The following is a 27,766-nucleotide window of genomic DNA, read 5'->3' on the forward strand; positions in this document are numbered from 1 at the left end:
TATTTTGGTTTAGTTTGGATGTATTTGATTACTATTGAGGCTGAACTTACTTGCAGTTATTTTGATGTACATGAGCTATGACCTTGTCTTTGTATTCCTAAGCACATGGTAATATGGTAGATTCTCTCTGGATAACTCAAAAGTGCTTGTTGAGGAACTGACAGTACTACTGAAATTTCCTTTTTAAAAAAACTTCTTGGACATCTAGATTCAAAATGTACGCTGTTGCTGTAAATTTTCCTATCTCAGAACTCTAGAGAAATGAAAACTTCAGCTCTTTAAGAGTTTTAAAGGCCAGGTACACAGTTTTATAAAAGCTCCACATGTGATGATGATGATGGTAGTGCAAGTTCACTTGGTTCTGTCTTCCAGAACGTTCCCAAGGACACACATTTTAACAGTGTAACCTCTTTGTTATACACAAATTGTAGAAATTGAGATTGAATTTAGCTATCAAGGACACAAGATTTTTTGGCAGATGCAGTGTATTTTTGTCTCCTGGGAATCATCTGTTTTACTTGATGGCATTTAGCTTACCTGACTTCCTCAAGCAAATCTGGTAAATAATAGTTTACATACAATTTTGGATTTTAACACAGATGTGCTTAGGTAACCCAGAACATATATATAATTGGAATTAGAGATCCTACATAAAATACACTTGATTCTCAAAATAATTCCTTGAGTTTGTGACTAGTTATTGCCAAGTTACCAGAGGATTAATTGATCACCATCATCTGTTAATAGAGACAGTAAATTGTAATTAATTAACAATGGTTAGGAAAGGATTAATTTGGTTAATTGAACAGTATATACACTCCATATGGAGCATGGATTGTCAAAGTTTTAAAATTCAGCAAAATGTGCTTATCACTAAATTTAAATTATTTCCATTTTTAATTTGGAAGACATCAGGATTATGGAGTTCCTTAGTAATGTCTATGGTCATTAACCTTAATTGTATAGTGTTCTAGAAGGATTAGATTCAGTGTTTTAGTAATCCTCTTCTCTCCTTGAAATCAGCTTGTCATTTATTGAGAGAGAGACAGATTCTTTTCATAGTTATTTTTTCACAGTTTATACTCTAGAAAGCCAGTTTACTGTATATCATTTTTGTTAACCTCACACAAATTTTGAAATTAGGAATAAGTTGTTTTCAATAGTTTACTTCTGTTGGGTCTTATTAACCTTAAGCTAAACTTCTCATTTAGTAAGTTAATCTAGTGGACAAATAGCCAAAAAACGTAATCTTTTTTTTAAAATTTTATTATGTTATGTTAGTCACCATACAGTACATCATTAGTTTTTGATGTGGTGATCCACGATCCACTGTTTTCGTATAACACCCAGTGCTCCGTGCAGTACGTGCCCTCCTTAATACCCATCACCGGGCTGACCCGCCCCCCCACCCCCTCCCCTCTAGAACCCTCAGTTTGTTTCTCAGAGTCCATAGTCTCTCATGGTTCGTCTCTCCCTCCGATTCCCCCCCCTCATTTTTCCCTTCCTTCTCCTAATGTCCTCCATGCTGTTCCTTATGTTCCACAAATAAGTGAAACCAGATGATAATTGACTTTCTCTGCTTGACTTATTTCACTCAGCATAACCTCCTCCAGTCCCATCCATGTGGATGTAAAAGTTGGGTATTCGTCCTTTCTGATGGCTGAGTCATAGTCCATTGTGTATATGGACCACATCTTCTTTATCCATTCATCTGTTGAAGGGCATCTCGGCTCTTTCCACAGTTTGGCTATTGTGGACATTGCTGCTATGAACATTGGGGTACAGGTGCCCCTTCTTTTCACTACATCTGTATCTTTGGGGTAAATACCAAGTAGTGCAATTGCCGGGTCACAGGGTAGCTCTATTTTTAATTTTTTGAGGCACCTCCACACTGTTTTCCAAAGTGGCTGTACCAACTGGCATTCCCACCAACAGTGTAAGAGGGTTCCCCTTTCTCCACAACCTCTCCAACATTTGTTGTTTCTTTCCCTGTCCATTTTTGCCACTCTAACTGGTGTAAGGTGGTATCTCAGTGTGGTTTTGATTTGAATTTCCCTGATGGCTAATGATGATGAACATTTTTTCATGTGTCTGTTAGCCATTTGTATGTCTTCTTCAGAGAAGTGTCTTTTCATATCTTCTGCCCACTTTTTGACTTGATTATTTGTTTTTTGAATGTTGAGTTTGAGAAGTTCTTTATAGATCTTGGATACCAGCCCTTTATCTGTAGTGTCATTTGCAAATATCTTCTCCCATTCTGTGGGCTGCCTCTTTGTTTTGTTGACTGTTTCCTTTGCTGTGCAGCAGCTTTTTATCTTGATGAAGTCCCAAAAGATCATTTTTGCTTTTGTTTCAGTAGCTTTTGGAGATGTATCTTGAAAGAAGTTGCTGTGGCCGATGTCAAAGAGGTTACTGCCTATGTTCTCCTCTAGGATTTTGATGGATTCCTGTCTCACATTGAGGTCTTTCATCCACTTTGAGTTTATGTTTGTGAATGGTGTTTGTGAATGGTGTTAGAGAATGGTCGAGTTTCATTCTTCTGCATCAAAAAATGTAATCTTGTTTTATCTGTTCTAGTATGCTGCATTTCCCATATACTCTTTTCTTAAACTGTGGCATTTTTGTCACCTAATTTGCACACATCCTAATCAATAACCTTGTGTTAATTTTGTAGAAAAAAATTGAAGTACCTTAAATCATTTGCGGAGATATTCTTGTGAATTCTTAAGTTTTATGAATTATTTCTTTTAAAAAAGGTTTTAGTTGTTTCTTTTTTCTTATTTATAGTTTAATTTTCTAGAAGTTGTGTGGGAATATACATAGTTTAAGAGGCACATAGGTCTATAAGACTTGTGGAGGACAGCTGTACCTGACCTCTTCCCCTCTACTCTCCCCTCCCCCAGCATTTCCCAGTCCCCAGAGACAGCCCCCTTCAACTTCTTTCCTTCTTTCGTTTGGTATTTGCTTCCCCCCTTTTTTTCTCTTTTTTTTTCCTTATTTTTTATTATGTTATGTTGGTCACCATACATTACATCATTAGTTTTTGATGTAGTGTTCCATGATTCATTGTTTGCGTATAACACCCAGTGCTCCATTCGGTACGTGACCTCTTTAATCTCTTTTCAAAAAGTAAACTCTGCGCCCAGCATGGGGTTCGAATTCACAACCCTGAGATCAAGAGTTGCATGCTCCGCCAAATGGAGCCAGCCATTCTGTCTCCCTTTTTCTAAATGAAATCCTTACACTGCTACTTCTTGATTTTTCAGTGCTAAAGTTGTCCCCCTACCATCTCATACAAGGACACTTTCCATCCCCTGTTCTCCTAGTGTAGCTGTATTGAACAACTGGAACAATATTCTGTGTTTAATTACTACGGCTGTGTCATGAATGCTAGTCACAGCTACGTCATGAAGTAGACTATGACCACTTTTTTTTTTATTGCATAACTTTTTGTTTTCCCTGGAATAGATAATTTTTTTCTGTTTGTTTAGTTTTCTATGTACCTACGAATACTTCACCCCCAGACTCTTCTCTATTTTTCCTCTCAGTAAGTTTGAATACATTAGATACTCTATCAGTTTCTTCTTTTTTTCAGAGAAGTCTCTTCCAAGACTTCTGATCTTAAATATGGACAGCTTGCTCCCTAGGCCCGCTGAACAGTCATCCTAGACTCTCCCTTCACTACCATATTCGGTATTCTTTTGTGCCTTCTTCTTCACTTGGTTCTCCTACTGCCTTTTCTTGTATTTTCCTTTTTTGTGGTTTACTGTCTTTTTTGGTGAGCACCTCCCCCAGTAGTTTCCCAAGAAAGAGGGCATGGGAGGTGAAATGTTTGAGACTATAGGTGTTTTATTTTGCTCTTACACTTAATTCATAGTTTCACTGAATGTAGAATTCTAGGTTGGAAATGATTTTTCCTTCAAGTTTTGATGGCATTGTTCCATTGTTTTCTAGCTTCCAGCATTGCTGTGGAAAAATAAAATGCCATAATGATTCATGATCCTTTATATAAAAGCTGGGGTGTTTTTCATCTCTCTCTCTGTGTCTCTGGAAAGATTTTTTTCTTTGTCCCAAGTGATTTAAAACCCTGCCTTGATGTGGACCTATTTTTCTCCATTACGACGAGCTCTTTCAAACTGGAAATTCAAATCTTTCAATTTTGGGAAGTGTTCTGGAATTATTTTACTGGTGATGTCTTCCTTTCTGTTTTTCCCTGCCTTTTGTTTGTGGAACACAGGAATGGGAGAAAGGGACAGCTATTACTCTTTGTAAGTCTTATAGACCTATTTGCCTCTTAAACTGTACACATTCCCCCACTACTTTTAGAAAACTATAAATAAGCTATAAATAAGAAAATAGCTAAAACTTGAAAAGAAACAATTTATAAAACTTAAGAATTCATAAGACTACCTCAGCAAATGATTTAAAATAATATTCCCAATTCCCTTCTATAAAATGAACTCACATTATTCAAATCTGGATCTTCTGAATTGTGCCTTATGTTTTTTTCTTCTGTTTTTAATCATATACTTTTACTCTGCTCTTTTTTTTTTTTGAGAGATGTTCTCAACTTTATCTTCCTAATCTTTTATTGAATTTTAATTTTATTTCCAATAGTTCTTCAACTCTCTGTGTATTCTGAACGTTCTTTTTTCATATCAACTTGTTCCTGTTTTATGGACATAATATTTTGTCTCTCTGAGGACATAAATAATCCTTTTTTAAAAGCAGTTTTCTTCTCTCTGCAAAGTTTGTTTCTTCCTATTTTCTGTTCGGTTGTTTTGTTCACTTTGTTTTGTATTCTCTTGTATCTGGTGACCCTTGAATGTCTGAGTACATTATAAAGCTTTGGACACATGAGTAGGTTTTTCAATTGTGGGAAGCAGTGTAGGGTGATCTGCCTGACCTGTTTCATTAGGAAATGCTCAATGTTAATATATTTTTCCTCTGAACTGGTCAGATTCCCAAGGGAGGACCCTTACCATCTTTTGCCAGCATTTGAAAAGCAGATTGGGAAAAGAAAGCTGGCCGAGTCAACAGTTAGTATGTGAAATTTCCCTTATTCTCCTTATGGTTATTTTAGTATTTCTAGCATCTGCTGTACCTGGTGTTTCCTGGTCAGGAGATTTGCTGTCCTCATTCACTCAATGAATAAAACTTCAGTCTTCTGCGAACATGCGGTAGAATCTGTGTCTCTTGGCTGTTTGGAGTGAAGGAGACACTTTGGGACCTAACTTCTTAACACAGATTTTCAATGAAGCCTCCTGTTTTTCGCCTTACCTTGGCTGCCATTTCTACGGCTGCTACCAATCCCTGAGCTCTTAGGGAATTCTAAGGTGCAAAATGGGTTGTTTCTCGGCTTTCCCCGCTGCTGGCTTAGAATTCAGCTGAGTTGAACCTCTTAAGTCCATCAACCACTTATCCATCCGTTTTCCAGCTTCCAAAATTTTATTGCTGTTGTCTTCCCTCACTTCTCTTTGCCCTTGTGGCTCTATGGCAGATGTAATGTGTGTGTTCAGTTGGTCATTATTATCCAGAATGGTGCCCTCTTTTTAACTTAAATTCATTATAATGTTCTTGTGCTTTTCTAATACATTGCATTTCTACCCATTGTTCCCACCATCCCTCTCTTCCTTCAATTTAGCCAAATGTTCAAATGTTAAATCTCATTTATGATACATAAAGGAGGTTCTGAATGACAGTTGCAGATTTCAGTGCAACTGTTGGAAGAAACCATATGGTGTGAGTGTGCATGAATGTGTACACACACACACACACACACACACACCCACACACCCACTGTGATTAGATTAAATACCTAGTTTATTTAGGGAAGAATATAGAATCATCTTGGAAGCAAGGTGGCCAAAGAGAACAAGGGCAGGTTCAGCCTATCTTGTGAAGTTATCCTTCCAGCCTCCACCCCAGCATCCCTTGAAAGCTGCAAGTGACATTGAACATGCAAAGTTGAGGTGTTTTGTTTGTTTTCTTTTTTGATCTGGGAAACCTTTTTTAACTTCACTGCAGTATCACTGAAGAAGAATTTATGCAAATCATGTATGTCCTTAGAGGGAAATATTTGGACATACCCTAGAACGTTGGAGGCCAGCTGGAGAGTAGATAGGCAAGTGACTTTTGGCTAAACTTAGCATCAGTAGGACCCTATGCTCATTTAGGGGAAAAAATAGACTGAGTGTGCACATGTCCCTGGAAGTTCTCTGCATCCATCTCCTCAGTTCCCTGGAAAGCATGTTTCCCCGGGGCCTGTCCGCAGTCTTCAATAGCATATCCCTTTTGTGGGAGTGGTTCTGATCCTATGTTTGGTCAAAAGGTCATATGGCATTAAATTTTTTAAAATTGAATTTGATTTTATTATGTTATACAGTACAACATTAGTTTTTGATGTAGTGTTCCATGACATATAGCATTAAATTTTATTTTATTTTATTTATTTATTTTTTAAAGATTTTATTTATTTATTTGACAGAGAGAGAGACAGGGAGAGAGGGAACACAAGCAGGGGGAGTGGGAGAGGGAAGAAGCAGGCTTCCCGCTGAGCAGGGAGCCCGATGCAGGGCTCGATCCCAGGACCCTGGGATCATGACCCGAGCCGAAGGCAGACGCTTAATGACTGAACCACCCAGGTGCCCCATAGGATTCTGTTTAGTATGGATTGGTTTAGTTATAGAAGCTTCAAAGAGTGTCATAAGGTGCTCAAGACCTTCATATGGCCTTATGGTGGGTGCTACAAGGACCATAGTGTTTGGTGCAAGTCTATTTGCAGAGAATACTTTTCTAGAAAATAGCAAACATAAGTGAGTTGAAACAGACCAGTAATTGGAAACAGAGTGAGAGTGTGTCACCAAGGTATAAATAGCTAAATAATTCATTGCCATTCATAAAAGAAAAGAACATAATATGTGACCAAAAGGAGTAAGTTGAATATTATCCACTTTGAAAAAATTGCCACTCCAAATTGCTGTTTAAACAAAGACTTGTTTTGGTACAGAGATGATAAGCCTGGACATTTTTACCCCAGCAGAGCTTGGTGAGCTGTAGCCATTATGAAAGCAGCCACCAAGGAGGATTTCACCCATAAGCCAAGGACGGCTGAACTCACATGCCCTAAATTTTGTTCCTTGCCCTGAAATTTCCTTTAGCAGTTTAAGTGTCCTGTGTGTTTGGCGGTTGAGTCAAAGTTAAATGGTCAACAGTGTTATGAGTTTTTGAGGTATTTAATTCTTTTGGCAAATTGGTTTTTTCCCATTTGAATTCAGCTCAGATGCAAGGAGTGTTCTGTCTAAATCTGAGCTTTCATATTGAGGAATAAGCAAAGTGTATTCCCATTTTGTCCTTTCCTACAGGATGGCTATTTTTAAGTTAATACAATTCTTTAGCAACTAGTATTTATTATATGTTTTAGAACTCTGAATCAGAAATGTAGGAAAATACCTTAAATCCACGTTTTTCAGGCTTGTTAAAGAGAACACAGACTCAGATTTCAAGATGACATTTTTGAACAAACGGCACAAACTACATTTTCTGCAGCTTTGCAGTGTAAGAGGATTTTTGGGGCAACTTATGTCTGTAGTGTGGCTTATATGGCCTCTGGTAAAAGTACCATTCCAGCTTATGTTTGATCTCTTCGTAGAAATGTCCTTTTCTCCCTTTTCAGTGAGTGGATCTACACACAGCCCATGGTTTATCAGTATTCACATTTTAATGAGTTCCAAAACTAAACAGAATTGAAGAAAATTTTTAACCTGTAATATGTATATATGTATCTCAGTTGATGTATGCATTTCCAAAGTTGTACCTCACATTAAGGAAAACATTTGAATGAAAGGGCAAATATGGACGGGTTTTCAATCCAAATCCTGATGCCATTTGCTGGAAGGTTTATAGCTAAACAAAATTCCCTCTACAGAAATTTGACAATCAGCTTGCCCTCTGTTCTGCACTGTGCACACTTAAGATATGTTTAAAGTCTTTGGGCTCCTTTCCAATATTACAAGGACCTAGTTTTGTTGGTTTCTCTGTTTATTTTAAGGTCCTATTTTCAAAACAACTTCACAGCCGGGAAGAAACTAAAAAATGAGAAAATTAACTCTAGAGCATATTATAGAAGTTCCTTTTTAAAAATATTACCTGTTCAGAGACCCCGGGTGGCTCAATTGGTAGACATCTGACTCCTGATCTCAGCTCAGGTCTTGATCTCAGGGTTGTGAGTTCAAGCCCCGTGTTGGGCTCCATGCTGGGCGTGGAGCCTACTTAAAAAAATTAAAAAATTTAAAGAAATAAAAATATTGCCTTTTCAGCTCTCTTAGATTGAGGGATGTCAGCAATTCACAGCCCTCACTTTACAGATGAGAGTGCTGAGACCCAGCTAGAAAGCCAAGATACGTATCTGCTTTGGGCAAAATAACTTTAAAGAATAGTGATCATAAGCATATATGTATCAACCTGATATATATCTCTCTAACGTTGACTATCTTGTTAGCACATAATAAATGTGATGAAAAGAAGAAAATTATTATGTTTATATTTATAATATGTATTTGCATATATTTCACATATACATTGTGAGAAGCTAATTTGACTGTTTGGACTTTGAACATTCCTAGTCTGCATTCTTAAGAATAACACCAAAAAATGGATACGAGGCTTGAACATTATGCAAATTTCATAAAAGAACTTGCTTTGAGAGTTCACTTCTGCAGACATTTATGGATGCCTGCCACGTGCCAGGCACTGTGCCAGATTCTAAAGAGGTACTGAATTTCTTTTAACAAACAATCCTCAAATCTCAGTAACTAAACCCTTAAGTCCTAGGCCAATGTAGGCAGCAAGTGTCGTCAGGGTTGTAGGGTGACCCAGGCTTTATCCAGTCTGTGGCTCCACGTGACGGACTGACTGGATTCTCACCAAACCCAGTCTGCATTCAAGATGGCAGAGTAAGGGGCGCCTGGGTGGCTCAGTCGGTTAAGCGTCTGCCTCCGGCTCTGGTCAGGATCCCAGGGTCCTGGAATCGAGCCTGGCATCGGGCTCCCTGCTCCGAGGGAAGCCTGCTTCTTCCTCTCCCTCTGCCCCTCCCCCTGCTTGTGCTCTCTCTCTTTCTCTCTCTCTGTCTCCCCCTCTCAAATAAATAACTTAAAAAAAAAAAAAAGATGGCAGAGTAAACTAGCCAGGGTAGGTTATGCATGTGGTGTTCTGGAGTTAGTTCATACAGACTCACAAAAGCCAATGGTTAGCATCGCTTCCCAACTCTATGTTCAGGGACCTCACTTTGGTAGCTGGAAATCAGCCACGGTGGCAGTATTTATACCATGGAAATCAGCAAATTACAAATTGGAGTTTCGTTTTGTTTTGTTTCACTTGGAGATCCAGTTGCTAAACGTTTATCAGCACACAACTGGTTTTATGAACTGCTGTTCAAAACAATCTCAGTATCTCAGTAACTTGATGCAATACATTTTTCTTAGGCACATCACATGTAATACCAGCTGACAGGGGACTCTGCTCCAAGCAATAATCCAGGGATTCAACTCCTTTCATTCTGAGCCCCACGATCTTTACAGGGCTTCATAGTTATCCCAGGACATTTCCTTACAGGCAGGGGGGGGGGGGTGGTAGGAACACAGAGAAGGCCCACCACCTCTTAATGCCTCAACCCGAAGGTGACACTTCACTTCCCTGCACTTCCAGTAATGAGAACTAATCACAAGGCCACACCTAGATGCAAGAGAGACAGCACATTCTTGACAGTGGAGGGTAGCAAAGGAAGTGACACCTTAAAACAATTGAAGGCTGAGCAAATTTGGGGGTGGGGTGGGGGATTCAGGAAGACCTGGATTAGGAAGTACTCATTATGTTGAACGAGGCTTGCTCATGTGATGTGAGTTTGACCCATTTGAGTGATCAAAACAAGTCACAAGATCAGTCCATATTCAAGAGGAGGGGAAAGAAGTGTCACCTCTTGAAGGGAAAAGTGGCAAACTCACATTGTAAAGGGGCATGGTCACAGGTAGGCATGATTTTTAATAATCTGCCACAACACCCAGGATCCCAACAACCCAGCCTGCTGGTCTGATCTGGAAGCCATTTTGTGACTTCCGGATACCTGTGATGGCGGCCCTAGGGTTCACTTTAAAATGATTTGCCTGGTGCCTGCAAAAGATGGGGAGAACCCAAAATTCTTCTCCAGCTGAAATCTGCCAACCCAGCCTTAGGTCTCTACTTGAACTCTGTTTTGCGTTCCAGCCATTTGTCTACTGGTCATTTCATCTTTAATAGGTTACTGACTTCTTGAAAGCAAGGTCTGGGGCTTACTCTCCTGTATATCTCCAACAGTTCCAAGCACAACTTGGCACAAACCAAATCAACATCCCGATTTTGATCAACCTTTTCTGCATGATCTGCCCTGATAGAGAATTATTTCTGATTATCATTCTGATCATCTCTCAAGCAAAGAAAGCAAATGAAACAATACTGAAGTCTCCTAGAGTATTTCTAAAAAAATTGTTTCTAGCCACACTGTTTCTCACAAGCAAATACCATCCTTCATCTGGTATCTATGCCTGTGATCAGGCTTCTTGGAGCATCCCAAGGAAAGCCAAATACTTAGTGGATGTTGGATAGAACAACGGGAAAAATGAGAACCAAAATTTTCCACAACTGGTTTTTCAAAGAACACAAACGAATAGAACCTCAGTCTTGTAAAGGGCTATGAGCCCTGTGTGGGAAAACATACAAAAAGAATGAAAGAAAAAATAAAACTTGCATAGCATTGCCCAACCACACACATACCTCTGTCCCCCTACCCCAGCCTGAAGTGACTGTAGATTATGGTGAGGCCATTAGGAAAAATATAGTAATTCTAAGTATGCTCTGCTTGATTCCAGTGCTGTCTCATGATCCCATTGGCCTAAAAATGTGTGCGAATATACTCACTGCTAATTCTGCTGCAGTCTTTGTCCTTTAAGTGTGTTTGTAGATACTCCCTCCACTTTGGTGAACACCTGCTATTCCAGAACAAGGAAGTTTCACATGAGTTCAAGTACTTTACCTAGCAAATTAGATTGAATACTCATGTGGTTTTAATTTCTCCTTTTCTTCCTAACCCTACTTGTGATTGGGGGAATTAGCCAGGCTTCTCAATCTGCTTGTCTGTAAAGTTGGGTTATCCGTTCATATGAAAGAGAAAAATCTGTGAAAAACACCGATCTTTTTTTTTTTTTTTTCAGAGATTACCCAGCTTGAGTCAGATTGGGGCCGTGCCCATTCCCGTGAGCTGAGAGATGCTCGTGGAGGAGTAGCTCCCTCTATCCCCAGGTTTTCTCTGGGACAGAAGTGGCTAACTTTCCATCCCCCTTCCAGTTTATTTTTGTCTCACTGCCTATGTTTTACCTTGCTATGTGATTTTTGTTTTTCTTTTTTGTTAACAATTGGATGTTTAGCTTTTTTTAATTTGTGAGTTATTTGCACTTCAATTAAAAACCTTTCAAATCAATGACTCAATGGCCATCTACGTGAACTATGTATGATATATCATTGATTCAAAGCAGAACAGAAAAGAATTATCTATAGAAACTCCATACTTCTATCATATAATTGCTGTATGTTTAGTGGTTTTATTGAGGTGTAATTCACATTAAATATACTGCACATATTTAAAGTACACAATGTGGTAAGTTTTCACATGTGTATTTCCATGTGAAACCATCTTCACGATCAAGATAATGGACATAGCCGTCACCTCCAAAAGTTTCAGAGAATTTTTTCTCTGTACAGCTCTCTTTTCTAGTTGCCTTGATCTCCCCAGATTCTCAACTCCTTCACTTCAACTCAAGGAGTCTTCTGCCCCGTCCCTGAACTCCCCTTTCTTGCACTGTGACCCAGACACCTTCTCCAAGCAGTAAGCAGGGGCAATCATAGGACTCACCTCCTTGTTTCTTGTCTTTCAGGAATCACTGTCTGTATTTGTCTGCTATCCAATGCCTTGATAACCATTGCTTTATATATTTTGTCCAATTCCTTAGTTGTTTAAGATGGGAGGATAAATCTTCTACCCGTTATTCCATCTTGACTAGAAGAGGAAGTTGCTGATAGTACTGTTGTTTGCTATAAAATTTATACAGGGCAATAAAATTTCTGCTAATAAACTGTAGAAGAATGTTTTTCATAGATTTAGCAAGCAGAGTTGGAAAATAAATTCAACCTCCCAACTTCTTAAATTGCGTTGAAGGACATGGGACTATTAGGAAGATCGATATTCATTATAACAGCTTTTGAAGGAAAAAGGATGAGTTGAATAAAAGATTAGAAGTGTATGAATGAGGGGGCATGATTTCTGATTTCCTTTGCCCTTTCTCCATTTTCTTACTGTACCTTCTCTCCAATGTCTGCCCATGCTCCTACATTTAAACTTTACTACTCAACCCATCCCTCTACCCATTAATCCATTTATCAGATGCTACCGAGTACCAAGGACAAAATGAATTACAAGACAGGGAACCTCTTGCAAGGCACTCACATATAGTGGGTGAGAGTTTAATTATTGTAAAGTGAATAAAATGTTGAGGCAATGTGGACAGTGGAGCCATTAACTTTGGGTGGGGCCAGGGAACAGATCAAGGAAGGCCTCTCCTGGGAGGATATATTTGAAATGGGTATTGAAGAATGAGTAGCATTTGGCTAAGCCAAGATGGGAGCGGGGAAGCATTTGAGAGAGAGGGAATGAGCCAAGCCAAGGTAAGTGTGGAAAGTGGGTTAGTCCTATTTTTAGAGTGGTGAAAAACTGATCATGGCTAAAGTCTAGGGGATGGTGGGGGGTGTGTGTGACTTGGTGGGACATTAGGCTGTAGAGGTGGTTGGGACCAGGCTAAGAAGAACTGTGAGTACTAAGCCAAGGAGTCTGAATTTTGATCTTCCAACAGCCTGAAGTTTCAGAGCAAGGAAGTGACATGATGAGATGTGGGTCTTGGACTCTTTAGGAGAGGAAGGTAGCAAGAGGGCTCTGCGGGGGGAGGCTGCTGAAGCTGTCCAAGAAAGGATATGAGTCTCTGAACCCAGACAGGGAGGATGTAGACGAATTTGAGGGACATTCCTGCAAGAGAATCTGCAGTATACAGTGACCAGTTGCACACTAAGAATGAATAAGATGGAGACATGAGAATAAATGCCTCTCCAATTTAAGAAGATTGACAGTTATTGTGTCATTAACTAAGATGGAGACAGAAGGCAGAATAGGTTTGAATTATCTTTTAGTCTCACTGAGTTTGGGGCTTCTATGAACCATTCAAGTGGAAAATTATAGCAGCCAATTGGACCTTAAGAGAGGTTTGAGAATCAATGGCATAATGGCATAGTTAGAATGATCAAAATTGGTTTGATCACAGGACATAAAGTGACAAGAAAATAATATGGCATTCTTGTTATCTGAAAAACTTTAATGAAGAGTTTTGTACTTCAAATATCTATCAATCAAAAATATTCAGGCAGGCCAATTTCTAAGTATCCCAGTGCAGGAGATAAAATTCAGTACAGTCACAGGATACAAAATTAACAGACAGAAATCAGTTGCATTTCTATACAACTAATAACAAGCTTTCAGAAAGAGAAATTAAGAAAACAATTACACTGAAAAGAATAAAATACCTAGGAATAAATTTAATCAAGGAGGCGAAAAATCTGTACTCTGAAAATGGTAAGACATTGATGAAAGAAATTGAAGACAACACAAATAAATGGGAACATATGCTATGCTCATGGATTGGAAGAATTAATATTGTTAAAATGTTCATACTAGCTGAAGCAATCTACAGATTCATTGCAATCCCCACCAAAATACCAGCAAAATTCCTTACAGAACTAGAAAAAAGAATCCTAAAATCTGTATGGAACCACAAAGGACCCTGAATAGCCAAACCAATCATGAGAAAGAAGAACAGAGCTGGTTCAAACTGTACTAAAAACTTATAGTAATCAAAACAGTATGGGACTGGCATGAAAACAGATGCACGGATCAGTGGAATAGAATAGAGAGCCCAGAAATAAGCCCACACATTTATGGCCAATTAATCTCTGACGAAGGAGACAATGGGGAAAAGAACCTCTTCAATAAATGGTCAGGAAAACTGGAAAGCTACATGCAAAAGAATGAAACTGAACCTCTATCTTACACCCTACACAAAACTTAATTCAAAATGGGCTAAAGACTTGAATGCAAGACATGAAACCATAGTACTCCTAGCAAAAAAAACATAGGCAGTAAGCTCTATGACATAAGCAATACTTTTTGGACCAGTCTCCTCAGGCAAGGACAACAAAAGCTAAAATAAATAAATGGGACTACATCAAACGGAAAATCTTTTGCACAGTGAAGGGAACCATCAACAAAACGAAAAGGCAACCTACTGAATGGTAGACGATATTTGCAAATCATACATCCGATAAGGGGTTAATATCCAAAATATATAAATATATATAAAAATATATAAAGAGCTTACACAGCTTAATATAAAAGAAAACCAAACAACCTGATTAAAACATGGGCAGAGGACTTGAACAGACATTTTTCCAAAGAAGACACAGGTGGCCAACAGGTACCTAAAAAGATGCTCCACATCACTAATCATCAGGCAAATGCAAATCAAAGCCATAGTGAAACACCACTTACAAACCTGTCAGATTGGCTATTATAAAAAAAAGACAAAAAACCCCAGGTGTGGAGAAAAGAGAATCCTTGTGCATTGCTGGCAAGAATATAAATTGGTGCAGCCACTCTGGAAAACAATATAGAGGTTCCTCAAAAATTTAAAAATAGAACTACCATACTATCTAGTAGTTCCGCTTCTGGGTATTTATCTGAAGAAAACAAAAACACTAATTCAAAGAGATATATGCCCCACTATGTTCATTGCAGTGTTATTTACAATAGCCAGGACATGGAAACAACCTAGGTGTCCATCAGTAGGTAGATGGACAAAGAAAGTGTGGTATATATAGACAATGGAATATTACTGAGCCATAGAAAGAAGGAAATTTTGCCATTTGCTACAACATGGATGGACCTAGAGGATATTATGATAAGTGGAATAAATCAGAGAAAGACAAATACCATATGATTTCACTCATATCTGGAATCTAAAAAACACAACCAATGAACAAACAAGACAGAAACACCCATAGATACAGGAAACAAACTGTTGGTTACCAGAGGCGGGAGGGATTGGGGGATGGGCAAAATAGGTGAAGGGGATTAAGAGGTAAAAACTTCCACTTATAAGGTAAATAAGTCATGGGGATGTACAGCATAAGAAACATAGCAACAAGATTGTAATAACTTTGTATGGTACAGATGGTAACTAGACTTATCATGGAGATAATTTTGTAATGCATAAAAATATCAAATCATCTTTCTCTCTCTCTCTCTCTCTCTCTTTCTTTCTTTCTTTCTTTCTTTCTTTTCTTTTTTTCTTTCTTTTTAAAGTAAGCTCTATGCCTAATGTGGGGCTTGACCTCATGACCCTGAGCACAAGAGTCCCATGCTCTACCGACTGAGCCAGCGAGGCGCCCCTCAATAAAATAATTTTTTAAAAACAAAACGCTTCAACTGAGAAAAAAATAATCTGCCATAACATTCTCTCAGGGAGCAAAGGGACTTAAGGTATTCTCATTAGCCCTCATGAATTTTAGAATTTTATGTGGCATAATAAGGTTCATCAGTGAAAATGAAAATATCAGACATGAGGGATATATCATCATAGACTTTCTAAGCAGTGATCCCTGGAATGTAAAAGTAAGACGGGAGGCTACAGGAGGTTCTCAGGAGTCAGTACTGAGCCCTTTTTCAAAGAGTTGCTATTTTAAGGTCAGCTCTGATTCAAATATTTCTGGTACTGAATAAACAGGGGAACTCGGGTAAGCCTGAGTCAGCTTCACACCCTCAACTGACTTCATCAACCAAGACACATTCTAACTCGGCCATTTTATGAGACTGTGAAAGTGAGATCTACTTGAGGAAGAAGTGATTTGGTTTGACCTTCAGGCAGTGGAAAAGAAAACACTTGTCGCTTCAGGAGCACTTCCTCAGAGGAAGCCCTGCCTCAGAGAGTCAAAAGCCACTGGCATTTCCCAGGCTCCTGAAATGTCAGAAATATTGGCTCTCACATTTGTATTCATGAGGACTACATGTTTGAGCATCACTGGTGGGCAACTTTGTTAGTCTGAAGCTCTTATCAAGTTCTTTGTTTCCTTAGCTCTCCTGGTCCAAGATGAGCAGTCGGTGTCATATGCTGTGAGAAGGCTCCTGGAAACTCCCTTCTCCAAAGCTACAAGATGTGTGTGGAGAGAATGGAGAACCAGTTCCCTAAATCTTAATCCAGTCCCCCCGGACCTGGCATGGTCTTATTACTCTATTCCGGAGTCAGATATCCCACACTGTGATCACTGAGACAAGATTTGGTGGGTTTTGTGTCTTTCAGGGAAGTAGACAACATCAAGAAACGTCTTCCTCTGGTGCCACCTGATATGAATGATTCTTAAAGGCACCACGGATTACAAAATGGCCAAGATTTGCAAACACGCATTTTAAAATAAGTTTTCTTCTTTCTATCACTGGAAGCAATGCCAGCAGGTAGAAAATAGGCCATTGTCAAGTCTCTTCAGGAACCTCTGGGCTTGCAAACACAATCCTGGAAAGAGAGTGTTGTCACCCATTCTAGAATAATTGCAGGGTATTTGATAAGGTAGAAGTTGACCTTCAAAGAGCTTAAATATTCTTGGGAAGTGGAAACTGTTCTGGAATCCATGGCTTTCTGGATTCAGGGAAAAGAGTGCTTAAAAAAGATGGTGGATGAGCAGATATAAGCCACACCTAGAGATAGATGCCCAGTGCCCAGCTTCCACATGAACTCTTTGGTTGAAATGCACAGAATGCCCCGTGGAGTAACAGCCTTGAGTCATTTTGTATCCAAAGTAAACTCTGGGTAACGAGGAGTCACCTTAAGGGTATGGTGCAGAAGGTTCGGGACAAGGAGTTTCCACTCAAAAGATCACCACCCTTGTCCCAAACTGCTACTGATCCTTAATCTTCTACCACCAGTCACTCCCCACCTTCCCTCCTCTTGGGGTTTATGGAAGAAAAACAGGTGCTACCACCAGGTTGTGAATTAATTAACCAAACTGGTTCCCTAGTTAATATCAGGGCCATCGGTCTCCTCTATGATTTTGTTTATTTATTGTTTGGCTACCTTTGGGGGTCCCTGATGCGTGATTACCCTAGAAGTGAGAATACCTTTTAATACACTACTTTTTGCGACCATTGTCTTAGGTATTTACTATGTGCCAGGTTTTGTGCTAGGCATTTAATGAACATTATTCTCATAAAAGATCATGAGACATGGGTATGTCTATTTTACAGATGAGGAAACTAAGAGTCCCTGAGGTTAAATGACCTAACCAAGGTCCCTGAGACTCGAACCTAGGCCTGTGTAACTCCACTGTCCTATTCTGCCTACACTTCATTATATCTTTAAGCAGTCATAATAATGTTTTTCTCCATACTTAATGATAAAGCTATGGCTCCTCCTCAAATAACTTTTAAATGGTTTTCCACTAGTGTTTAGGGGTTCATTCTCATTCATTATCACTGTTTAATTCAGTTTCTGTTGGGGCCAACTTTCTCCCTTGTTCACCTGGACGTGCCTTTTGCTCCAGCCAAACTAAAATATGTCATGTTCTCATACACCCCGCCCCCCCACTTTCCAGTGCGTATTCTTTTGTGAGAGCAGAAAGATGGGCATGGTGGGTAGCTAGGGCTGCATGGTGTTCATCTTCTGCTCAGTGTTGAGGCAGATAGAAGCTGAAGACATTGTTTTAAGGATGCTGTGTGCGACATGAGGCACGCAACATAACTTCGTGTCTATGTGTATGACCCCGGAGGGCAAAGGGCCGCTCTCCCCATTTCTCCATAGAATTAATAAGTCCTCAATCCCAGGAGTCAGAAGGGACCATGATGCCAACATGGCCTCCACCATAGTGGCTTTGGGTGCACTGGAGATAAAAAGCCTGGGCAGATACACCATATTCACAGAGGGGGTGGTGGCTCTGCAGAGTGGGCATGACTGGGGTGCTTCTCCTTTCAAAACACTGGATAAAGAACAGAATGGAAGAATAGGAGAGTACAGGGCACAAGCACATGTAAAACACCCTTTTGAGGTCCTAGAAGTGGCTGCAGTGACTTGGAAGGGAGACGGCTCCGGGGCTGAGGACATTTTCCAGAGTTATAAAAGAAATACAGGTGATCGCTATTTTGTGATCCCACCCCGATTTGCACCGTCCAGCTAGTGGGATTTGGACAAGGTTGCGGGATAGTTCATTCATTTGGGAAGCCCGTATCAAATACCTCATATTCGCCAGACATGGTACAAAGCCCCGAAGACCCTGAACAAATAAGACCCAGGCCCTGGCCTCTGAGGACTTACATCATGATAGCGTGTCTACTTCTTATCCCCACAAGAGGTTTTTGTACGGGATATGTCTTCAATTTTTGCCCTAGGATGGCCACCCTGAACACACCGATTGTGTCCTGCATAGAGAATATGACGTCAATGGCAGCCCCCTGAGTTGTGTATTGCACAATGTCATGTGATGGCCCTGTTGGCCCACATACGCTTCACCTAAAATACCATCCCCTGCAACTTTGTCTTCCAGCTCCTTCCAGAAGAATCTCTGATCTGAATTCTCCTCTCCATCCTCACCTCCTCTCTTGACCACAACCCCCAAGGTGTTCTTCTTTCCTCGGGCCTCCTTTGGCCTATTCCTTCTGCGATGGAACCTGAAAATTAGACGGGGCCTCCCTGATCCCTTTCTCGTTCAATATTTTCTCATACTATTATTTTAGCCCTGTGTTCTTGTTTAGCTTTTGGCGAGGCTGAATCTTATCTCCTTGCATGTGTTTCAGCTGCAAGGGTAGGAAATGTGTCATATCCATCTTTGTGTCTCCCTACAGGAATCGCACATAATTGAAATTCAATAGGACAAAAGAAGAAAGTGCTATTTAAAATGAGAGACCTTTTAAAGAGTGAAAGATGCCAGCTGAAATGGAGTGTCTGTGACAAAAATCTTCAGTCAATACGTTTTTCAAATTCTTTCAGTTGTTGACTCTCAAATATTTATGCTAATGACAACCAGGAAAAGCACAGATTTTGGAAACGTACCAAACCCAAGACTACTTCTAGCCAACTAATTCTTTTCACCAAACTTTCTGCAAGAACATCTAATAAGAAGAGGCTCGGATACCACTGACCCCCTGCAATTCTCCCTTGAGGAGTCAAGCGTGGTTTTTTTCTAAGGTTCAGACCACTAGTGGGAGGTCCCAAGTATGGTGATCTGAGGGTAGAGGAGAAAGGGAGGAAGATGAAGATGGGAAGAAAAAAAAAAAAAAGCAAAGGATCTGAAAATTAAAGAAAACCTATACTTAATTGTTGATGTAGAGCTTGGATTTAGAAATTTAGACAAGATCAGCTAAGGTTATTTCCAATTAATTACTTAAGTAATTTTATCCTTATAAAGAATCTCCAAACAGAACACTGTTTGCCTTCTGGTATTTTATTGAAGCTCAATATGCTTTAGTTGACATAAGAGGCTGGAATGCTCTGAAACTCTGACTAAGGGGATGGCCTCCCTGGGCAATTTAAGCTTCCTTTCTCATTCGTAACCTCAACCACAAGGTTAAACTGGCACCCTGTTCTTTTTTAATTTCATGAGTAAAAAATGCACTGAAAACCATCCCTCTAGCCAGAATGAGTGATATTTCCTCCACATCTACTTTCTGACAAATAGTACATCCTAAACCAGGTAGCTGACTAAGTCCTTAGTCACAGAAACAGAAGTTTTTCATCTGAAGTCAGTCTCTCACTCTCTGAGTTGGCCAGGCTGCCCCATCTGCTCTGGGACACTGGAACCCCATGAGTCAATTAGAAACCTAACTTCAGGGGAGTGGGATACTCAGAGAAAAACCCCAGCATCCTGTACCCTCTGAATGTAACCACACTGGGACATGTAAGCAAGAAAATGCAAATAGTTTGACATAAACTAAGAACTAGTAGCCTCTGTGGTCTGATACGACGGAGCCTGGGAAGACCCTAATGTCACCTTCCCCCACAGGGCTGTGGCCTTCTGAGGTAAGGCTCTAATCCCCCCTCAAAGGTCAAGTGATTAAGGCCCCTGCAACGTTGTTAGTTACATCTTCATGTGCCTGTAGAGCCTAAAAGAAGGTTTGGAGAGAAGGAGAGGGAGAGAAGAAGAACAGTGTGTTTTAGTGGGTACATGTCAGATTCTAAAGCAGAATCTTGGAGAGCTGGGTGCCTTTGGGAAAGTTATTTTGCCTCTCTGAGCACTATATATATATATATATATATATATATATATATATATATATGCACAGGGTACTTGATCGGACTCAATGATTTTGCCTCCCTCTGGCCTTCCCTCCTTCCTTTCTTCCATTCTCTCTTTCCTTTCCTTCTTTTAAAAAAAAATTTTATTTATTTATTTGAGAGAGAGAGTGAGAGACAGAGAGTGGGGAATGGGGAGGGGCAGAGGGAGAGGGAGAAGCAGACTCCCTGCTGAGCGCAGGGCTCCCTCTCATGACTCTGACCCTGAGAGCCTGACCTGAGCCGAAATCAAGAGTCAGATGCTTAACTGACTGAGCCAGACAGGCACCCCTCCTTTCCATCTTTTCTACAAGTATTTGTTGAGCCCCTGCTATGGCTTTGTTCGAGGCATTGGGAATATAACTGCAAACAAAATAGGCGAAGTGGCCATTCTGTGTAGGTTACATTCTAGTGGGGGAAACATAACAAATACATAAATGGATACATAATAGAGACAGTCCTCACTTTGCATTGTTCTGAGATACATGAATGTCAGTCACCATGGTTTAGTTAACAACAGTCCCCCAACAACATAGCTCAGATTTCAGTCACCACCCTATATTAATTATGAGTAATTGCATAAATTACTCTCCAGTCCACCAGTTGCTATGATCCCCAAGTGACAGGTGCATGTTATGGTCAGTGACCCAATCACATCTCTTCTTTTCAAAGTCAGACGGTGACTGCCCACTGCTCATCTTTATTCAGGTCACACAAGGACAGTAAAGCATGTAGTTGTGCTGCCTTCTCATTTACCAGTGGTAGAAAGATACTACAGGCAAGGTCATTCAACTTTTAAAGCACTACTGCTCGGGCCCCTGGGTGGCTCATTCAGTTAAGTGTTTGACTCTTGACTTCAGCTCAGGTCATGATCTTGGGGTCCTGGGCTTGAGCCCCATGATGGGCTCTGTGCTCAGCCGGGAGTCTGCTTGAAGATTCTCTCTCCCTCTCCTTATGTACTTCCCCTTGCTCACTCTCTCACTCTCTCTAAAATAAATAAAAGATCTTTTTTTTTTTTTTAAAAAAAGCACTACTGCTGTTGGATAATGCTCTACGTCACCCCGATTGTCTTGAACCGAAAATGTGAGAATTTGCTTTTTATAACCAAACACAACTTCATTAGTCCCTTCAGTGGACGATGGAGTTATTTCAACTTTTATTTTTTTAATTTATCTTATTTTTTTATTATTTTTTTTATTTCAACTTTCAAACCCTATTAGATGGTCTTTCAGAGAGGTTATTGCTACTACAGCTGGGGAGAGAGAGACAGACAGACATTTGCAAAGGCACATTTAGGAGGCTAAATGAATAAAGTGATTGTGGCTCATGATGAAAAAGAGGAGGGTGTCCCAGAGGAAAGCACACCAGCAAAAAAGTTCACATTAAAGGAACTCTTAGTGATTTTTCATGGCACTGAAAATGCAAAGGGAAAAAGGTTGGAAGCTGATCCAAACTTAGGAGTATGGCTGTTCACCAAGGACTATCAATAAGGTTGTCTCCCTGTCTTAAGTTTTACCGTGGGAAGAAGGAAGCAAACACTGCTCAAACTACTCTTTATACGTTTTTAAGTTGTGGTAAAACCTACATACCATAAGGTTTATCATTTTAATCATTTTTAAGTGTATAGTTCAGTGGCGTTAAGCACATTCACATTGTTGTGTTACCATCACCACCCTCTATCTCAAGAACTTTTTCATCACCCCAAACTGAAACTCTGTGCCCATTAAGACTAAGTCCCCTTTCCCGCTTCCCCACCCCGCCCCTGGTAGCCTCTGTTTTACCTTCTGTCTTTATGAATTTGACTATTCTGGGTAATTCAGGTTAAGTGGCATTATACAATATTTGTCCTTTTGGGTCTGACTTATTTCCCATAGCATAATGTTTTTAAGATTCATCCGTGTGGTAGCATGCATCAGAACTTCTGTTTTAAGGCTGAATGATATTCCATTGTGTGTATATACCGCATTTTATTGATCCCATTGGGTTGTTTCCACCTTTTGGCTGTTAAGAATAATGCTGCTGTGAATATCGGTGTGCAAATACCTGCTCGAGTCCCTGCTTTTCATTCTTTTTGGTATAAACCTAGAAGTGGAAGTGGGATTGCTGGATTATAGGATAATCCTATGTTTACTTTTTTGAGGAACTGCTATGCTGTCTCCCACAGTGGCTGTACCATTTTACATCTCCCCAGCAATGCACAAGAGTTCCAATTTTTCCACACCCTCTCTAGCACTTGTTATTTTCTATTTCTTTTCTTTCTTTCTTTCTTTTTTTCTTTTTTTGACAACCGCCATCCTAATGGATTTGAAGTGGTAGCTTGTTGTGTTTTGATTTGTATTTCCACAGCAGTTAATGATGTTGGGCACCTTTTCATGTGCCTTTTGGCAATCTATCTTCTTATGAGAAATATCCATTCAACTGATAGGTTTTCTACAAAATAACTTAACATTTTATTTAAAACATTTTTTAAAAGTAAGCTCTAGGGGTGCCTGGGTGGCTTGGATGGTTGGGAGTCTGCCTTCGGTTTAGTTGTGATCTCCAGTCCTGGGATGGAGCCCCGCGTCGGGCTCCCAGCTCAGTGGGCAGCCTGCTTCTCCCTCTCCCTCTGCCTCTCCCCCTGCTTGTGTGCTCTCTCTCTCTAATGAATAAATAAAATCTTTAAAAAAAATAATCTCTACACCAAACGTGGGGCTTGAACTCATGACCCCAAGATCAAGAGTTGTGTGCTCTACTGACTGAGCCAGCCAGGCACCCCAAGAATAAAACATGTTAATTCTCAATATTCTTAATGTTTTAAATTACAGTGTAGTAAATAAGTGTTCATCTTAGAGTTTTTAAAAAATTTTTCTATAGGTTTATAACCAACAATAGGAGAGTTTTTAATATTTTAGTGGTCATTCATGGAGCAATCGTAATTTCCCCCATTTATTATTATTTTTTTAAAGATTTTATTTACTTATTTGACAGAGAGAGAGACAGCGAGAGCGGGAACACAAGCAGGGGGAGTGGGAGAGGGAGAAGCAGGCTCCCGCGGAGCAGGGACCCCGATGCGGGGCTCGATCCCAGGACCCCGGGATCATGACCTGAGCTGAAGGCAGACGCTTAATGACTGAGCCTCCCAGGCGCCCCTTCCCCACTTATTATTAAGAATGTTTTGCATGGTTTCAGCTTGCCCAGCTACTTTTATGGTCTCCCACTATCCCGCAAAGTGAGGATTTCCTTTGGAGTGTTAGATTAGTGATAAGAAATATGAAAATGAAGCAGGATGAGGGGCTAGGGAGAGATGGACTGTGATGGGAGAATGGGCTGTTTATGCTGGTTGTCAGGAAATGCCAGTCTGGGAAGGTGAAATCTGAGTAGAGGCCTAAATGCAGGAAGGAAGTCAGCCATATCCCTGCCTATGTGAGGAACATTCCAGGCTTAGGGAATAGCAGGGCCGAGAGCCCTCAGATGGGAGCCTGTTTGGACTGGACTGAGAAATAGCAAAAGCGTCAGTGTGGCTAGAGCACAGTGATGGAGAGCGAGAGTGGTAGCAGATAAGGATGAAAAGGTAGACAGGGGCCAGTTCATGTAGGGCCTTGTTGCCCATGGTATGCACTTTGGATTTGACTCTGAAGTCCCGAGAAGCCATTGGTAGGGTGGAAGTCAGGTCATGTTAGTGCACAGGGCATCTGATTGGTTAGGGGTGAGTTCCTCTCAGGGAAGAAAAAGAGAGATTAAGGATACTAAAGATTCACTTCACCTACTTCATAATTTGTCTAATGGCCAGTCTTGGCTTGACAGTGAGGAGAGATAAAAGACTTCTGGAGACTAGGACCTACTCATAGTTTTAATGAGCATTCTTCCGTACCAAGGAGGTCTCTCAATTCTTTCAGTCTCCCTGAGAGCCTCCTGGAATTTTCTCAAGAGGTTTTCAGGACAAGATGCATCTCCCCCAGGACGTGGAAGACAGAGGGATCCTAGTAAGCAGAACCGTCAGTGGACATAAGGGCTCTCAAATTTCCAGAGAAGCAGCAGCCAGACTTCTCCACACGCCAGGCTGGTTTCACAGAGCCACAAGTCCATGGGTCAGACAGGTAGTACAAATCAGTGAAGCTGGCCCAGGGGGACTGGGGAGATGGCCAGCTCATGCCCTGGTCGAGGCCACCCAAAGTGGGTAGCCAGTAGCAGCTCCTGCTAACTGCCATGAGGAAATGTGGTCCTGGGGGACCAGATCTTCAAGAGAAGCAGGAAATCCAGATTATGACATTGAGTCGTGGTAAGTAATTTTAAATGTTTAACACATCATGCAGGCTATATATAAGTATGTCTTTGGCCCTTATGCTGTTATTTCTGATCTTAGAGGGCCTTGGCCCACAAACAACCTTCCACCCTCCCCTAAGGATATTCATGCAAAGAATCAAACTGTTCTCTTTCTCCCACCCCATGTCTTCCAGAAGGGAATTACACTTACATGAAAATCTCAGTGTTTTGGGAACTTTTAGTGACCTTTCAATTTCGTGCTTAATCTATCTCAACCAATTAAAAACCTTAAAAAAAAAAAAGGTTCCTGGATTTGGCAGAAAACTCTGGATTGAGCAGACAATGTTACTTAGCATCTGAGTGTCCATTGTTTTCTCAATATACTACGAACTCTTAAAAGATAGGAGATCTTCAAAAAATAATGAATGAAAATTTAAAAAGATAGAGTATCTTTATTAAGCAACTTGATACAAAAAGGATCACTAGAAAACATCATTAATATCATTGGTTTACAAGGCAGGAATTCACTAAAAAAATCATGTTTGCTGCATTCTAATTATAGAGAACCAAGAAGAGCAAAGCAAATACAGAGAGCATTTGATTAAGATGTTCTTTGTGTTGAACTTTCCAAAAAGATCTATTGAAATATTTGTAATACTTAGAAACTGTACATATGCAGACTTTCTTGCACTCCTAGAAAAGCTCCATATTTACACCTGTGTTTTAGTTTCACTTTCCTGCTGCTCATTTGTTTCAAAGAAAAGAGAAGTTTCAATGGGATTTTGTAATTCAAGGTTATGTTATGAGAGAAGGGAAAATTATATCAATCTTCCAGGGTCATCCTTTTAAAAGATTTTTTTAAGCTTATGAAGGCAATTTAGTCCATTATTTAACTTGAAAACAAAAGGTTTCCTCTCTTAAAAAAAAAAAAAAGCGCCCCACGATTGTTACTCTACTAAACTCAAAAAACTGAAAAAGAACTTACAGTATCTTAAACCACAGTGGCTGTTACTCAGTGTTTGGTTAGAAGGAAATCTTCAGTGTGTATTTCTCCCAGAATCTTCATTTGATATAGATAATTACTCTCAAATCATTTAATTATCTCTTCTAAGAATATTAATATCTCATCTACTTGGTTGGCTTCTGTAGTGATAGTAGCTTCAAAGCTTCAGTAAATGTTGGCATAGCTCAAGCTAAGGGGAAATAGAACACATACCCAGCCTCAGAAGTTGGGCAGCCCAGTTTCTCTTACAGAAATAGACCAAGAGGCCTATTGCTCACATCTTCAGAGTAGCACCAGGAAAGGACATTTCTATATTCATTTTATGGACACGTGAACATTTACAGGGACCCAGAGAGGACCCAGTTTAATTTAGCCAAGGACTGATCCCCACTATATCCCAATTCTGAGATGCTTGCTCTAATGACAGGTGGAATTAGATGATCTTTAAGATCCCTCTCAAACCTAGGAGGCTACAACTCCACCTTTGAAGCCCTCGCAGCTCTCGTTGCATTCAGTGAGAGAATGAGTGCTGTGAGATCTGTTAGCATACGTGGCAAGTGGTTCTGGAATACAAAGAATATTTTGTGCTTTCACAGAATTCCATTCATCGGGTAAAGGGAAAAGTGGCCATCTTGAGCCACACCCCTCACAAAAGAGATATGGTGCCGGTATATAGCACATGTCTCTTTAAAAGAGAACTCAAAGGCCTTTGCATACTGCTAGATTTGGTTTTCGATTTTGTTATTTTTTTCCTTTGCAGAACAGTGTCCTATGAAATAAGAAGTGACAAATACCAACCCGATATTGTAGAAGAAGTCAAAATAAGAGGAGTGAGTGTGTGGGAGAAGAAGATTCTTTAGTGTCTGAATGAAATGATGTAGAACACTGCTCACAAATTTAAGGAACCAGGTCATGAGGCACAAACTGGAAACTCTCCTTAGAATTTTCACTGAGACCTTAGGCCGAAGAGTTAACATTAACACTAGCATGCGTTGCCAAAGGTCAGGCCAACTGAATGAATTTCCTATTGCCACAAATTACTACAAACTTAGTGGCCCCAAACAATATGAATTGGTTGGGGCACCTGGGTGGTGCATTTGGTTGAGTGACGTACTCTTGGTTTCAGCTCAGGTTGTGATCTCAGGGGCTTGAGATTCAGCCCCATCTTGGGCTCCATGCTTAGTGCAGAGTCTGCTTAAGATTCTCTCTCTGCCCCTCCCTGCTGTGCTCTCTCTCTCTCTCTCTCTCTCGCAAATAAAATGAGAGATCTTTAAAAAAAATAATACTAACTTATTATCTTACAGTTCTGGAGGTCAAAAGTCCAAAATCAGTGTAATTGGACTAAAGTCGAGGTGTCAGCAGGGATGGTTCCTTTTGGAGGCTCTGAAGGCAGAATCCATTCCCTTGCCCTTTCTGGTGATTCTAGAGGGTCCTTGCATTCCTTGGCTCATGGCCCCTTCCTCCATCTTCAAAGCCAGCAATGGTGGGTTGAGTCCTATTCCTATCAACTCACTCGGGCACTAACTCCTGTCTCTGTCTTATAAGGATGCTTGCAACTACATTGGACCCACCTGGATAATCCATAATCTCCCCATCTCAAGAGATTTAATTTAATAACATCTGTAGACCCCCTTTTGCCATGTAAGATACCACATTCACAGGTTCCCGAGATTGGGATGTGGGCATCTTTGGCGGCCATTACACTGCCTACCAAACTTCACTACACTACAAATTTCAGTGGGCTCTAGGGGATGACAGTTTAGCAAGTAAACATGATTTCTTTTAAAGCATCAAGTTTAGGGGTGCCTGGCTGGCTCAGCTGGTGGCGTATGCAACTCTTGATCTCGGGGTTTTGAGTTCAAGCCCCATATTGGGTATAGAGATTACTTAAAAAATAAAATCTTTTAAAAAAGTAAAGTATCAAGTTTATGGCACCTTCTGGGGACTCCTGAGTTACCTTTGCCTACTGTTATGTTTCCCCATGTAGGGTCAGTCTTGTTTTACATATGGAGAAACAGAAGCCCAAAGAACAAAACGATTAACTCCAACAACCCTCCAGTGTGAGCAAGGCAGGAATAAGTCT

At 40.3% G+C, this 27,766-nt stretch overlaps 1 long non-coding RNA gene across 2 annotated transcripts in view; it reads left to right on the plus strand.

The window, feature by feature from the left end:
• Positions 1 to 19,491, plus strand: part of LOC114216824 (uncharacterized) — a 65,294-nt gene extending 45,803 nt beyond the window's left edge. Inside the window, exons 4-5 of one of the 2 annotated variants that reach the window (XR_003610842.2) lie at positions 16,260 to 16,464; positions 19,013 to 19,491. This is a non-coding gene — a long non-coding RNA (uncharacterized LOC114216824). The remainder of the gene's footprint in view (positions 1 to 16,259; positions 16,465 to 19,012) is intronic. The other variant, XR_015769521.1, reaches the window with a different exon arrangement.
• Positions 19,492 to 27,766: the final 8,275 nt, after the last annotated feature.

The sequence above is a fragment of the Eumetopias jubatus genome, unplaced genomic scaffold (assembly GCF_037043125.1).
Source record: "Eumetopias jubatus isolate StellerSeaLion01/CBP00866 unplaced genomic scaffold, mEumJub1_p1.0 scaffold_11, whole genome shotgun sequence".
NCBI classification, from domain to species: Eukaryota; Metazoa; Chordata; class Mammalia; order Carnivora; family Otariidae; genus Eumetopias; species Eumetopias jubatus.